General features: G+C 35.8%; 1 pseudogene across 1 annotated transcript in view; it reads left to right on the plus strand.

Moving 5' to 3' along the window:
- LOC308437141 (large ribosomal subunit protein uL6-like) overlaps positions 1 to 10650 on the plus strand; it is an 80722-nt pseudogene extending 70072 nt beyond the window's left edge. The window contains exon 3 of the transcript in view: positions 10113 to 10650. The product of the transcript in view is annotated as a large ribosomal subunit protein uL6-like (transcript). The remainder of the gene's footprint in view (positions 1 to 10112) is intronic.
- The last annotated feature ends 5663 nt before the right edge of the window (positions 10651 to 16313 follow it).

The following is a 16313-nucleotide window of genomic DNA, read 5'->3' on the forward strand; positions in this document are numbered from 1 at the left end:
GTAAACATTCAATGGAAAAAGGACAGCCTATTCAACAAATGGTGCTGGTCCAACTGGCACTCAACATGCAAAGGAATGAAAATAGACCCGTTCTTATCTCCTTGTACAAAGCTCAAGTGTAAGTGGATTAAAGATCTCCACATTAAACCAGATACACTGGAACTATTAGATGAGAAAGTAGGGAAAACCTTAGAACACATAGGCACAGGAGAAAATTTCCTGAACAAAACACCAATGGCTCAAGCTCTAAGGTCAAAGATTAACAAATGGGACTTAATGAGATTGCAAAGTTTCTGTAAGGCTAAGGACATCGTCAAGAAAACAAAACGGCAACCAACAGAATGGGAAAAGATCTTTACCAACACCACATCAGATAGAGGCCTAATATCCAAGGTGTACAAGGAACTCAAAAAGCTCGACACCAGAGAATCAAATAACCCTATTAAAAAATGGGGTACAGAGCTAAACAAATCATTTTCAGTTGAGGAACACCGAATGGCTGAGAAACATCTGAGGAAGTGCTCAACATCCTTAGCCATCAGGGAAATGCAAATCAAAACAACCCTAAGATTCCACCTCACACCAGTCAGATTGGCCAAGATCCAAAACTCAGATGACAGCAGATGCTGGCGAGGCTGCGGAGAAATAGGAACACTTCTTCACTGTTGGTGGGGTTGCAAGCTAATACAACCACTCTGGAAATCTGTCTGGCGATACCTCAGAAAATTGGATATAGTACTACCTGAAGACCCAGCTATTCCACTTCTGGGCATATACCCCAGAGAAACTTTAATACACAACAAAGATATATGCACCACAATGTTCATAGCGGCTCTATTTATAATAGCCAGAAGCTGGAAGGAACCCAGATGTCCTTCAGAAGACGAATGGATACAAAAATTGTGGTACATATACACAATGGAATACTACTCAGCCACCAGAAACAATGACTTAACCAAATTCTTAAGAAAATGGCTGCATCTAGAGAAGATCATCCTGAGTGAGATAACCCAGTCACAAAAGAACAGACATAATATGCAGTCACTGATAGTGGGATGCTAACCCCAGAGGCTTGCACTCCCCCAGAAACAACTCACAGACTGTATGAAGTCCAAGAAATAAAGAAAACAAAAACTATACATATATTCACAAAACAAGAAGACTTTGACTATTTCCATGTTGCCTTTTGTTTTGCATGTACTTTACGCTTATTGCAACTAGTACGTTTTCAATGCATACTGTCAAGCCCTTGAAAAAAATCAAGTACTGACTAAAAAACATATTCACATGGTTTTATGTAAAATTTATTTTAATGTCTGAAAAAACAGTACTGACAAAAATGTATAATTTTAAGCAAAAAATGTTTAAAATCTCTAAAAAAAAATAATAAGCTGTTAGTCTTTTGTGTAGATGGAAATATCTCAAGAAACACTTCTTGTTATGATTAATAATTTGAGTCTTATTTGTAACAGATAAGAGACCAATGTATTTTCCATGTATTTTCATGTTAAAAAAAAATAAATCTTGTTTTGAAGACAAAAAAAAAAAAAAGGAAGACACTGATGATCCTTTTTGCGTGTTTCTACATAGGTGTAGGTTGACATGAATATTTTATAAGGAATAAATTTGTACAGGATGATTTGTCTTGTCTAAATGAGAAAATTATATCATATTATTTGGCACTGAGTTTATGGTGTAATGTTTTGTAGAGTAAAATTTGCTGAGTAAATCTGAGATAAAGCCATTGTTAAATTACAAGTTTCCAGAGTTTTGAATTTGTCCGGCTAGTTGGAGTGTGAGAAGAGTTTGCAGTTAGCAGAGAGGCAACCAGAAGAGATACTAGACAGAGATAAATATATGTTAGTTCTATGTGGCTCACCAGTGCCTGAATTAATGCCAGGGAGCAGTGTGGTGAGGCGCTATGCTGGAATGGATCACAGACTTCCTGGGTCAGAGAGTACCTGGGGGCCGCATGGAGCCATTGATATGAATTAATATTAGTTCTATATGGCCCCCTGGTGTCAGAACTAATGTGGGTGCAACCACCCGGGTCAGAGAGCACCCAGGGGCAGCTTAGAGCAGCGACAGGCTGGAACTGGTTGCCGTTTCTTTTTTATTATTTACCGCAGCAGAAATAGATAGGATAAAGGGACAGAAGGTATTGGGATTTAGATTCAATGACTTCAATGTGTAGAATTAGAGGATGCTGTTGGGTTCAACCAAATAGTGTGATCGCATGTGACTACTTTTCTTCTGAAGTTCTTTTATGGAAAATTCAAATATCCAAGATTAGAAGAATTAATTTGAGAACACTAAACTCTTGATTTTTAAGCTACTAAACAGAACATAATTTGTTTTATCCAACGTACTTTGATCAGATAAGGTAGGCTGAGGGCTGTATTTGTTTCTGGGACACCTGATCTCTGCAAAATTAGTGTCATAACCATTGACTATACATATGATAAGCTGTACATAGTTCACAGCATGCTTGTAGGGGAAATGCTAAAATGGCATAATCAAGAGCTATCAAAACATATTTTATATACTTTCACTATGATCCCAATCGTCAAAATGCTTCCTAAACAAAACACCATCCATCAAAACATGTGATTGTTCTGAGAGTGAATATATGCTATCTTATTCAGGAGTTCCGATGCTTTAATGAAAAAAGCCTCTAGGAGATCATTACTTTGGGTATTTCTTCATATTTGCATAGATCACATTTTCTCATTATTTTCATTTGTGAAGATGGGATTGCTGGAGGAAACAATATAAAGGCTGAGAATGAAATGGTAACTGATTTGAATGCACAATAATCTTTTCAGATTTTTCCCATGGTGATAGATATGGTTCAGGTTAGAGATTTTTCTTGGGGGGGTCACAAAAGAAGAGTTGTTTATCTCCTTCCTTTGTCAATCTTCCAAATTACTCAGTATTCTTCAAATCAATTGAATCTTTTTTAATTTCTTTTTAAAAATGGATTCTTGAAAACTGTAATAATTAAATCATGACATACATCTTGACTATAATAGAACAACAAAAAGAAAGAGTTGTGTAGCTCTGGGCGGTGTTGTGTTCTATGTGGAATTGAGTATAGCATAAATAGGTCACTTCCACTCCTCCTGAAATATTGTAAGTGATTTAAATAATTACTGCAACTACCTATGATAAACTGCTGGCATTTAAAGCTTATGGAATTTCATTTGGAATGTGTTTAGAATATAATGTTGTTGTTCCTCAGGCTACAAGCATCCAGCCAAAACTAATAACTGTAAGCTACTCAGTGCCACACCTGACAGAGTATGATTTGCTGCAAAAGTTAATATTTTATTAAAAGTTATTTTAGGTATAAAGCATGTACGTATACACATACACGCAACACACTTACACATAGTGTAAAAAGCATTTGATAGAAAAATCATATGTACAAATATATTCAAATTTATGTATTCCAAACATATAAATCTTTTTAATGTAAAACTAAAAATATGTTTCAGAATTATTTGCCCAGTGATTTCAAAATACAGCAAGAGACCTAACAGATTTCAAAGGAACTTTTTCTAAATGCTCATGAGAGTGGCTGAAAGAATCTATAAAGGTCCTTAATCAGAGCTTTGAGCATGCAGCTCTATTAACCTTCTCTATCATTTTTATTGTCATTATTATTGAAATGTACAGTATAGGTTTTTTAACATTTTTCTTCTGCTCTATGAACCATGTAGGTAGCTGACTCTTGATCTGAGAATATTCATCATTCTCTGTGATGAGTAAGTACTGAGCTTTCTCCTAAGATGTTGAAAAGTTAGCACCATCTTGAACATAAATTGATATTACTCTTATCTGCTAAGGTATAGATTTGGCATGGAATTTCATTTGAAATTTGAGATCTTCTACTCACATTATTGACAGAACTTTATTACTGAAGTGATGAGAATGATACCATTACTTCTATAGCTGTCTTTCTCCAGGTGCAGTTCATAACACAATGTTTCTCTTAGGCTTTCTCCTTTGGTACTTTTAAAATTTTAATCTCTCTCTCTCTCTCTCTCTTTCTCTCTCTCCCTCTTTTTCCCTCACTCTCACTCTCTCTCTCTCTCTCTCTCTCTCTCTCTCTCTCTCTCTCTCTCTCTCTGCGTGTGTGTGTGTGTGTGTGTATGTGTGTGTTAGTGTGTGCACTCTCATTTGTATTGAGTTCAAGGACCAATGGTTGATGTCTTCCTTTGTTTAATCCCTCTGTACTTTTTGAGATATGGTCTCTCAATGAGACTAAAGGTTATGGATTGGCTAAATTGGATGGTCAGCAAGCCCTCAGAATCCTCTTGGTTTTGCTGCCTGGTGCTAGGATTGCAGGCGCACACCACACCACAGCTGGCTTTTTACATGGGCACTAGATGTCTAAACTCAAGTCCTCATGAAAGTAAGCATTTACTCATGACACCTTTTTTTCACTCTGCTTTTTTTCATAAAGGTCTTACCTCATTGGGTGATGCTGAGTTTGAACAGTCTCCTTTTATGTAACTTTAATTTTACCTTTTAGAGACATTGATTGCACCTGGAAAAGTTTTTTTTTTAACCTATTCCATTTAACATAATCTAGTTATAGATTCTGCTAATATGCCAAGTTAAGAGGTGATACTTACTTTCCTTATAAAAGGGGTTGAACTAGAGGTCATTTCAAAATTTCTCCTACCACAGTGAAAATATGAGAAACATGTGAGGGGAGAATATATGTTTAAAATGGCAATGATAAATATAGTTTCCAGGAGAAAATGCTTTCTTACCCCTATTTAGATTTCTTTCCTTTTTCAATATATTTTAAATTAATTGTATATATTTATGGACTGTTTCTTGGTCATTTTCATGCCCCAGTTCCTCCTGTAAGATCCTCTTTACTCAAACATACATCTTATCACATTTATAACTTTGTTTATGCATATGTATATATTATTCTCCTTTTCCTTAGGCAATAAAGACATGGCTCCTAGATCTAAAATGGCTAATCTGAATGCAACTATAATTGAGAATCCTTTGTAGTTTATGGCTGCTGTGGTAAAAGGGAATGTAATTTCTTAAATGATAGGCTGTAGTGGATGCTCTGCTCCCATGCTTGTAAGAGTGGCACTAATTAGATCCAAAGATTTAAGATGAGTGGGTCATGACATTAAAAGGGAGGCATGATGTGGAAATTCTGGGAGGAGCTAGAATTTAGAGTGGAGGAGTAGATATGATCAAATACATTGTATGCCCATTTGAAATTCTCAAATAATAAAAGAAAATAAAAATAAAGCAAGCTCCACAGTCAAATTGAGTGAGAGTTGGACTTCTACATTGTGGTAACTCATTCATGGTAACTTTTTTGTGTAATATCTGTGTTTCTAACTCCACTTAGAATATAGAATAATTTAGTTTTGTCTTTCAAAAATCTAGAGGATATGGACAATTTTCTAGACAGATATCAGGTACCAAAGTTAAATTAGGACTAGATAAGACATCTAAACAGTCCCATACCCCCCAAATAGAAGCAGTCATTTGAAGTCTTACAGCCAAAAGGAGCATAGGACTAAATAAGTTCAGTGAAGAATGCTATCAGACCATCAAAAAAGACCTAATACAAATACTCTTCAAACTATTCCACTATATAAAAACAGAAGGAACACTAGCCAATCCATTATTTGAAGCTACAATTATGGTAATATCTAAGTCACATAAAGACCCTACAAGGAAGAAGAATTTCACACCAATTTCCTTATGACTATTAATGCAAAAATACTCAATAAAATTTCACAAAATGAATCCAAGAAAACATCAAAATGACTATTTAGCATGATCAGTTAGGCTTAATTCCAGAGATGCAGTAATGATTCAATATGTGGGAAATCCATCAATGTAGTCCAGTATATAAACAACCCTCACAAGAAACCTACCTGATTATCTCATTAGATGCTGAGAAAACATTTGACAAAATTTAACATCTCTTCATGATAAAAGTCTTAGAAAGATCAGTAATTCAAGGCCCATGCCTAAAGATAATAAAAGCAATATACAGCAAACCAGTAGCAAACATCATACTAAATGGAGAGAAAGTTGAAGCAATCCTACAGGGACTAGACAAGGCTGCCTACTCTCTCCTTACCTATTCAATATAGTACCTGAATCTTATTCAGAACAATTAGACAACAAAAGAGGTCAAAGGGACACAAATTGGAAAGGAAGAAATCATAATTCATTATTTGCAGATGATATGATAGTATACTAAAGTGATACTTAAGTGATTGTAAAATTTCTGACAGAGAACTAAACGTGATTTAAAAAAAAAACTTCAGCAAGTGGCTGGATATAAAACTATATCAAACAAATCAGTGGCCTTCTTCTATTAAAAGGATAAACAGGCTGATAAAGAAATTATGGAAATGAAACCTTTCATAATAGTCACAAATACTATAATGCAGAGAAAGAGGAACACTCCTCTATTGTTGGTGGGATTGCAAGCTGGTACCAAGCTAAAAATCAGTTTGGTGGTTCCTCAGAAAATTGGGCATAGTGCTACATTAGGATCCAATTATACCACTCCTGGGAATATACCCAAAAGATGCTCCAACATATGTCAAGGACACATGCTCCACTATGTTCATAGCAGCCTTATTTATAATAGCCAGATGATGGAAGAACTCAGATGTCCTTTAACAGAAGGATGGATACAGAATTTGTGGTACATTTACACAATGGAGCACTACTTAGGTATTAAAAACAATGACTTCATGAAATTCTTAGGCAAATTGATGGAACTAGAAAATATCTTGAGTGAGATAAACCAGTCACAAAGACCATACATTTTATGCACCCACTTTAAAGTGGACATTAGCCCACAAGCTCAGAATACCCAAGAAAGAATTCATAGATCATATGAAGCTCAATAAGCAGAAGGACCAGAATGTAGATGTTTTAGTTCTTCTTAGAAGGAGGAATATAATACTCAAAAGAGGAAATACAGGAACAAAGAGTGAAGTTGAGACCAAAAGAAAGGCCATCCAGAGACTGCCTCACCTGTGGATCAATCCCTTATGCAGCCACCAAACCTAGTCCGTACTGTTAATGCCAAGAAATGCTTGTTGACAGCAGCCTGATATGAATATCTCCTGAGAAGCTCTGCCTGAACCTTACTGATACAGATGAGGATGCTTATATTTAACCATCAGGCTGAGCATCGTGACTCAATGGAGGAGTTAGGGAAAGGACTGAAGGAGTTGAAGGGGTTTGTGACCCCATAGGAAGAACAACAATATCAACCAGCCCGACCACCCAGAACTTTTAAAGATTAAACCACCAACCATATAATACACATAAGGAAACCCATGGCTCCACCTACATATGTAGCAGATAATGACATTGTCTGGCATCAATAGAAGAAGCCTTTGGCCCTGTGAAGGCTCATTTTCCTATTGTAGGGGAGTGTTGGAGTGTTGAGGTAGGGGTGGTAGCACCCTCATAGAAGCCAGGGAATGAGAATTGGGGGAGGCAACCAGAAAAGGGTAAAACATTTGAAAATGTAAATACATAAAATATCCAATGAAAATGCAAAAAAAAAAGGTCATGGGATAAAATTCACAATTCGATATAGAATAGTTTGTTCTATCACAGTTTGTTGATATGTAGAAAAGTTTTTTTTTGTTGTGCTTTGTAATCTGTTGGTGAAATCAATTAACATATTATTTTTATAAATATAAATTAATAGACTATTTAAATAGGCTAAGAAAAACAACAGTTGTATAGGGAAGATATCTTTCACCTTCTACCTATGTCCCAGACGTAGTCTAGTGTCTATGTGAGAAACAATACTGGTTTATATCAGTTCTGTGTTTAATAGTGCACTTTCCATTGAAAGTGGAAAGGATTTTTCTCAAATCTTTTCATTCTCTCATTTAGACTACTGCTCATTCTGTGCTATACAATTGTTGTATGGTTTTCTTTGAGAGGAGAACTGAAAAAGGGCCCCTGGTTAAGCAGTTTGCTACTAAAATTTGTTATCTAGGTTATTAATTCTACTTTTTTGTTTTTACTCTATTAGAGATATTGGCTAATACTGTAAATAATTTTTTATTAACAAAGTCCAACCTCAAATCCACACCTTCAGAACCATGTAGCATTTGCCTATAAATTTAGGTGACTTAATTATATTTATGGATACTTAATAAAATTTATAAAAAATATAAATTATCAGCCCCATCTTATTTTCTTAAATTCATTTCTCCATAATCTGTATACAATTTAAATATTTCTGGTAGACTTGGTTTGAAAATAACTGTATGTCAGGCTAGCATCCAAAAGCTTTGTTGAAGGCACATGTCTTAAGAAATGGTAAGTAGGTCATCTCATGGTGGGGGAATGAGGCTGCATAGGGTCAGTTTAAGAAAGAAGGCAGAGTCAGCATTTCTTTTCTCATTTAGCTGACAACACACAGATTTAGATGTGCCAGCCAGGGGGTCAGCAGATGCCTCAGCATCTCTCTCTCTCTTTGAACACTCTGGTCATATTAGTACATCATCTGTCCATCACTCATCATCTCCCAGCATGGCTCTCTACCTGACTCATCAGCAAAACTTCACCCAAGTTGCCAGCAATAATACTTCTTTTCTCAAAAGTAGTGAGCTTGTTATCATCACAACTGAATATAAAGATCCTCCATCCAAACTTAATTTATCTGTGATACCCAGTATAACAAGATGACCTTTAATATGTCTTTTGTATAAAATAAAACAAGAAGAAAGCAAAGCAAACAATGAACAACAGGAACAAGAACAACAAAATCCAGAGTCTTTATTGGGGGCTCGAGGAAGTTCAGGTTTATGCTATGGTCATTCTCAATAATAGCTTGCTTTTTAAGAACCACTTTTTCCTCATCTACATCACAGGCTTTTAACTTTCTTCTTAAGACACTTACATTTAGTGGTTTTTGTAGGAAATACTGAGCATCTCACTGTAAAGAAAACATTTCAAAGATGAGTTGTTTAAAATGCTTATTTCTATTTTTAGGCTCCATGACACTTTCTAGCTACTTAGAATATCACTTATTAATATTTTTTCTCATAAAATTTTTGCTAAACTTTAATTTACTGATTTTACCATTCTTGTTATAGTTAGATTTAAAAGCAGAAACTGGATCTGGAAGTTCTGGTTTAAATATACTGTGCTTTCTAATATGAAAATTACCTGTATTTTACTATAAAATATAGAATAAGTTTCTGCCAAACTGCTTCCAAAATGTTAATAACTACTTGCCGACAGTAAATAAAAGTATCTGCTATATATTTTACCATGTTTTACATCTTTTCTTTAGTTTTCTAGGCAACAAACAAAAAAACTGATAGGTTGAAAAGATGTGATGTAATACAGGACATTCATACAATGAGATGTAACTAAAGTAAAGAAGGGTGTTGGACTTAGTAAGGGATTTGAGAAGGAAAGAGTTCCTGGAAAATTGAAAAAAAATATTTGAAGTATCTTACAGAGTGAAATTGTGTATTTGGATGTCCTTATATGCACCATTTTAGCATATTTATGTTACATGTTTATTACATACAGAAAACAGGAAAAGCTGATGGAAAATTGTTAATGTATTCAGGATTGGAGATAATGGGGACTTGATCTACAACAGGATTCTAGAATAAACAAAAATGCATAGGTTTTATGGGACTTATGCAGAGCACACATTATGTCTTTGGGCGTGTGTGTTTGAGAAGATTGTGAATTTGTAGACCAAAAGGGGATGTAGGAAATGATCAAGACTGAGGGACAAGGAAAGCTTGAGGGACTGGAAAAGTCTAGAAATCAAGGAGGCAATGGTGTTTGGAACTCAGCAGAGAATATGCCTGCCGAGCTTATGAGATTTCCACACCTAGACAAATAAGGCTGCCTTTTAACATTGAAGAGTATATATTTGATGGGCAGGTAGAAAGAGAAAACAGTGGTTAGACTAAATGCTTAAGCTATGTTACTAGAGACTTTCTTTAAACATTTGCACTGCAAACAGATGAGAGCTATAGACCAGTAGTGGTATAAGAAACCACAGAGTCGCTCTTTGCCCCAACTACTCCGAGAATGAAGCCCATTTTCAGCAATCGTGGACATCACTCTGAGGGAGCACACAGTCATTGTGAAGGGCCCCAGGGGAGCTCTGCAGAGGGACTTCAATCACATCAATGTAGAACTGAGCCTTTTTGGAAAGAAAAGAAAAGGCTCCGTGTTGACAAGTGGTGGGTAACAGAAAGGAACTGGTCACTGTCAGAACCATCTGTAGTCATGTGCAGAACATGATCAAGGGTGTCACACTGGGCTTCCATTACAAGATGAGGTCTGTGTATGCTCACTTCCATTATCAACGTCAGTATTCAAGAGAATGGATCTTTGGTGGAAATCCGAAATTCCTTGGGTGAAAAATACATCCGCAGGGTTCGGATGAGGACAGTTGTTGCTTGTTTGGCCTCTCCAGCCTAGAAGGATGAATTAATCCTTGAAGAAAATGATATTGAACGTCTTTCAAATTCAGCATCTCTGATTCAGCAAGCCACAACAGTTAAAAACAAGGATATCAGAAAGTTTTTGGATGGCATCTATGTGTCTGAGAAGGGAACTGTGCAACAGACTGACAAATGAGACCTCAGTTTCCTAGCTCCAGAAACAAGATCCTGATCACAAGTACAATTTGGGGACAATAAAAAATTTAGATATTGAAAAAAAAGAAACCACAGAATGTAAAACAGTCACTTTGAAGGGGATATGGTTCAAATCTACTATGCTCATGAAAAAACACAGTCTAAATAAAATTAGTACTAACATCCACTAGAACATTGTCTACCCACCATGGAGACATACCCTCAAAAATTCTGATTTTCTTCTTCCTATGGGCATCAGTGCCAACAGGCTCTCAGAGAGGTAGAATTTCATGTCTAATGCTAAATTTCATGTCTCTATGCTAAAATGTTGTCTGGCTTGAACTCAAACAGGTTGTATACAAGCTGTCTCAACTTATGTGAACCTATATGTACAACTGTTCTACTTACTGTATCTGAAAAATAGTTTTCTTATCCTAATGCACTGCTGCTTGCTGTTATAAGTGTTCCTCTCAGTTTTCTCCAGTTGTCTTAAGAGAAGGAGCTATGATACAAAAATCCCATTTAGAATCAAGAATTCCTCCAGTCTCTTATTCTGTCCATATTGAACAATTATGACTGTATTCTACCCATCATCTACCATAAAAAGAAGCTTTTCTGTTGATGATTGAGAGACATACTAATTAATCTATGGGTCTAGCAATAAGTAGTTTAAGATTTTGTCTATTTAGAAGAATAGTAGTGATTTATGACCTGTCTAGTTCCTAATTTTTAGCCATGATAATGGTTCGGGTACAGGTTTGATATTGTGGAATAGACCATAAATTCAACTATAAAGTGTTTCCTTAGTTCCATGACATTCACGGCACTTATGCTGGTTTGAATAAAAATGGCCCCTATAGGCCATATCTGAATACTTAGTCATCAGGAAGTATCACTAGAGAAAGGATACCTCCTTTCCCTGTTGGAGTAAGTGTGGCCTTGTTGATGGAAATATGTCACTGGGGGTGGACTTTGAGGTTTCAAGACCTGAAACCTGGCTCAGTTGCTCTGTCTACTGCCTGCAGCTCTGGCTGTAGAACTTTCAGTGGCTTTTCCGGCACCACATCTGTCTGTGTGCTAACATATTCTCAGTTATTATGATAATGGCCTAAACCTCTGAATCTGTAAGCAAGCAACAATTAAATGCTTTCTTTTATAAGAGTTGCTGTGGTCATGGTCTCTTCACAGCAATACAATACTTACTAAGACACAATTATTCTACCAGTAGGCATGTCTCACTAGGCCACTAATTATAGTAGCTCATAGGAATCACAGCTGGGTAAGACTGATGATTATTTTTCTTCTTCATTAGTATGCGTAGCACTTTCCAGAACAGTAAAGCTAGTACAGATGAAGCTTCCACCTCAATACAAGCTTGATTTCTGCATGTTTTATGGCTTAAGTTAAGTGCTGCCTTTAGCAATAAGGTCTTACCATAGAATTCAGGGGAGGCGGTATTGTATGACACCCTTTATGGGGAGATGTGGGCAAATGCCTATTCATCCCAGTTAGGCAAGTGACAATGGGACAAAGCACACATTCTAGTAACGTGAAACTTGGTGAACCAATGAGTTTTATTGAGGTTACTTACTGGACTATAGGTGAGGATTCAGTTGTAGGAAAAAAACAAACCAAAGACAGCGGAATGTATCACAAAAACCCACTCCAGCGCAGATCACAAGAGCTGCACACGTGGAACTTAATGTACAACCACAGTCAACCCAACAGTTTGGAAAATGTCCTTCCTGGGAAGATTGTCTTATCTCTAGTTCCCAGCAGCTCTACATGTATGAAAATGCCTCACAGCAGTAATTTCTCTCTCTCTCTCTCTCTCTCTCTCTCTCTCTCTCTCTCTCTCTCTCTCTCTCTGTGTGTGTGTGTGTGTGTTGGTGTTGTAAAGAAGGACCTCATGAATTTGGTCAGTTTTAGGAATTTCTTGAGGCTATTTTGAACTGTTTATTTCTGAGCTTAAGAAGCATCCCTAAAGGATAAACTTTTTAACCTTCCCTTAGAACATCCTGTTGTTTTATCTCCCTTTTAACATCCTTAGAACATCCTGTGTCTTAATAAGCTTCCCCTCAAGAACAATAGTTTTTTCTTGGAGGAAATTGCTAAACAGCAGGAGGGTAACTAAGAGAAATGGAAATAGTCTGAAATGTTTGGAAGGATCTACAGGACTTTACTGACCAACAACTCCCTAAGATGACATTCTAGGCATTGGATTGTCATTTATTACCCTATGGAAACTAGTAGGAGCATTGTCACCCTTTTATACAGTAACTTAATTTTAATTTTTTAAATATATGTATGTATATATTTTTCAGAATCTTCTGCAGTAGGTGGTTTACATATTAATTTGTTAAAAAGCCTTCATTGAATGGGTTGTACTTAGTTATTTAATAATCCCCACATCTCTCTCTAAGTGTGTGTTTATAACAACAATTAATGAAAAAAGAGGTCATGAATTTTAAAAAGCTATGAGGTATGTAGAAATTTTTGGAGTGGGAAAAACATTTAATTATAGACTCAAAAAATAAATATTGAACAACAATGTCTTTAGAGTTAATTCTTTCCATGTTCCCTCCTAAACTTCTCTAACCCTACCCCATTTAACCATTTCTATTCTCTATTTCTCTTATTTTCTTGACCATTTTTGAAACTTGGTCTTTCAAACCATTTTTAATATACTTTCTTTGTTCTGTATATTTGGTATTTTGAATATTATATGATATAAATTTCTTTTCTGGTCCTGTGTATTTACTGTTTGGTATTCTGTTTCTTGCATCACTGAGTTTCTACCTTGTTTTTAAAAACCAATGTTCTATTTTCTAAATGATTGAGTCTGTTGGTGGGTCTTTCCTCTGAACTTTTTTATTTGGCTTTCTGACATTTTATTTTAGCATGTATTTTCTTCAGAAAATCTATCTCTTCAAATTTTAGTTTCACCTCTGAATTATGTTCATTATCTTATTTGTCTTTTTGTACTTTCCTGGACTTCATTTTGGAATTTGTTTATGTTTCCTTGGAGTTCCTTGAGCATTATTGGTATTTTGCAATCATCATCTCATGTTGCTTTGTTAGAGACCATTACTAAGGGAGTAGTAATTTTTGGAGTAGACATATTGTCTTGGTTATTTGTGTTTTTGTGGTGGAACACAAGCATCTGGAGTTAGGTCAGTAGAGTTCCTTGGAATGGATGTTAGGTGTCCTCTTTGTTGAGTGTGGGTTTGAATCTTTGCGGTTATCCTAGTTTGTCAGGTTGTATATAAGTTGAATAACAGTTAGGTTTCAGTCTTTGAGAAAAGTACTGATGCTCAAATGAGGTTTCTGACATGATCCTTCCTTAGCACAGAAACAAAGTATGCATAGAGTTAGAAAATTTTCACCAATCATCAATAGTCTTCAGAAGGTGGGAAGGACTTATTCTTCAGTGGTGGAGTGACTGGAGGAGAGGTGGAGTCTTGGATTCCTACCTCTAGAGGAAGAGCAGGTGAGTAAGGGACATGGTTCTCAGGAAGGCAGTGGGCATGGTGAGTGATGGAATGGGCTTCTAGGGTCTCTGTCTGGAAAGTATGGGTGTACAAGTGAGCAGAAGTACAGTATGTGTTCCTAACCACTGAGACATGCTTCTAAGCCACCACATTTCAGTTTTAACAGAAAATGCTTAATTTATATATAAAACAAATATTGGTATGATTTTTTTTCTTATGCTAATATTGTACTGGCTGGTTCTGTGTCAACTTGAATTATCACAGAAAAAGGAGCCTCAGTTTAGGAAATGCCTCCATGAGAACCAGCTATAAAGCATTTTCTTAACTAGTGATCAAGGTGGCAGGGCCCAGATTACTGTAGGTGGTGCCATCCCTGGGCTGGTAGACCTGGGTTCTATAAGAAAGCAAGCAAGCAAACCAATAAGCAACATCCTTCCATGGTCTCTGCAACAGTTCCACTTCCTGACCTGTTTGAGTTCCAGTCCTGATTTCCTCTGGTGATGAACAGCAATGTGGATATGTAAGCTGAATAAACCTTTTCCTCCCCAACTTGCTTCTTGGTCAATGGTGTTTGTGCAGGAATTGAAACCCTGACTAAGACAAATATCAACTTCGTTTAAATCAATATGTAAACATTATAGCCCATTTTATGTTAGTTTGCTCAATAATTGCAATTTAAAATTCTGCTTGAAACAATAACTATATGCTTGAATATGTATATGTTCATATGACATGTGGAAAAATCATTTTAGATAGTTATATTATTTGCATAAATACTAAAATCAATTAGCTTTATTTTTGAGGTTATAATGTAATTTCATAATTTATTTTTTCTGCCCTTTCCATATGTCCCTTTTCACTCTTTCTTAAATTTATCACTCATTTTTCATTAATTATTAATATATATTGCATCTAATAATTGCATATATATGCATACATATATGGCTCATTATTTGTTATGCACAACCTTTTGGTAAGCAGGTCCCTGGGGAAAACTATACCTACTCCTCTCAGCATTCTTGTAGCTCTTATGTAGGACTGAGATGTACCCACCCTCCCCCAGGCTTTTATTCTGTTCTTCCTCAGGGCATAAACATATCTGTTGGTGTTCTCCTATTGCCATGATGGAATTTGTGGTCTCTTTTTAGTCATTTTCAGGAGACATAATCTCACACCAAAATGCAAGATTCTTTGGTTTACAGTATTTTGTCCCCAACTTCTACAATAATCCCTGATCCTAAGTGGAAGTATTGTTTTAAATGTATAAGTTGGGGAAAAGATATACAACTCTTTATTTGATTGGTTGTGATTTTTTATAATGGTCTTTAGTCATTTAAATAAGAAGTATAAAACTGAAATTATAATAAAATTTGGTGTCTGACATTACAACAAATTGTATGTGTGTCCAAAACGCATGGATTTTTCTCCAATTCAGGATATTTTTACAAGACACTTACTCCAAAATGAGAATGATAATGATCAAATATAATGTTCTTGCCAGAGCTTGAATTTCAAATCACAGTTCATGAATAGGTAACTGAGTGATAGAAAAAGAACGCATATAGGAATATCATTAATCTCTTGAGTCTTTGCCAAGGCTGTTTCAGATCCCAGACATGAAGCAACACCAGCATCTTACTGGCTGCTCCAGATATTCTGTTTATCCCACAGGGATTGTGGGTTACATAATAATAAGTACGCATGTGAATAAACAAGAGTTTTCAGAATGAATAGCATCAAAGACTAATCTCAAACTATTGACAAAAGAAAAATAGTCTCAGAAAATAATGGAATAGGTTTTAACAAAGGATGAGAAATTCTGAGTTCTTACCAAAGATGAAATTGAAGTTTCAATTTAATGAAAAGGAACACTGAGATAGTTACTGAGAACCAGTATCTATCCATAAGGAGCTTCCACAGAAATAAGCATGCTGCTTAGATGAAGCACTGTTAGAACAATGCAGAGACTGGTTTTGTGTCTTTGATGCTCATCAGATTGACTGGTGCTCAAGAGATGTTGGAGAATTACATTCCTGAAATAACTGAAAGTAAAGTCCATTCTGAAGCAGTTATATTGTAACTAGACTTAGTATCTAGCTTTGTTGTTCTTTTTTTTTAGTGAGATAAAAATAATTTTCTAATTTGAATATGTGTACATTTTTCTTTCAGTTCA

This window comes from Micromys minutus (assembly GCF_963924665.1).
Source record: "Micromys minutus genome assembly, chromosome: 25".
Taxonomy (NCBI): Eukaryota; Metazoa; Chordata; class Mammalia; order Rodentia; family Muridae; genus Micromys; species Micromys minutus.